This window comes from Manis pentadactyla, chromosome 7 (assembly GCF_030020395.1).
Source record: "Manis pentadactyla isolate mManPen7 chromosome 7, mManPen7.hap1, whole genome shotgun sequence".
In the NCBI taxonomy this organism is placed as follows: Eukaryota; Metazoa; Chordata; class Mammalia; order Pholidota; family Manidae; genus Manis; species Manis pentadactyla.
In genome coordinates, this window is record NC_080025.1 from 126567952 (window position 1) to 126568756 (window position 805).

Consider the following 805-nt stretch of genomic DNA (forward strand, 5'->3'; position numbering starts at 1 on the left):
CCCTGAAGTGCGCTTGAATAGTCGGCAGCCTGTTTGGTTCTTTGCCACTGGTCCAGCCAGCCAGCCCAGGCTTTGGGTTCTGTCTTCCTTTGGCTCAGCAATGAGGAGCACTGTCTTCCTGTGGGGGGCAGTGCATGGCTTGTTGGCCCAGCACAGCTGTCTCCCGTTTCTATTCTTCCCAGTTGGCACCCTCACAAAGCCAGTCTCTGGGTAAGAAACTAATTATTTCTACTGCTCCTTCAGTTTGGCCTCCTAAGGGAACTAAGTTCTGCAGAACTGACCAGCCAGCCATAGCAGAGCACAGAGCCCTGTAGTAGACAGACTATAGCCCTGTAGCTCCTTCCATAACCAGAAAAAACCTTCTTCAGATAAGCCAGGGTGTGTGGGGCCTGCATCCTGCAAACCTCAGAAAGGCTGGGTTTTAAACAGACAACAGCTCTTAAAACTTTTTGGGGTAGGTTGCATTAGAAGTTAGGGAGGGTTAAAAGGCAGGGAGGGTATTTTCCTCTTAGCAGAAAGAGCTTCCCAGAGGCCTGCCTTCCTTCCTCACTAGGTTCTCAGCAAGTTCTGGGGCGCTGTGCCCCTGGGTCCCGAGAAGGGCTAGAGAATGTCAGGGCATAAAAAAGCCATAAAAGCAATCTGGAGGAAAAGGGAGGTTCCTCTGCATTTCCCTTTCCTGCCCCGGCTTTTCATGATGTCATCCATTCATCATTGTGAGTTGATTGGCCGTCCCAGGCCTTGGCTAGCTGCCCCAGGCCAGGAGGGGAGAGATAGATCCTAGGACAAATGCAGCAGGCCCCTGAGT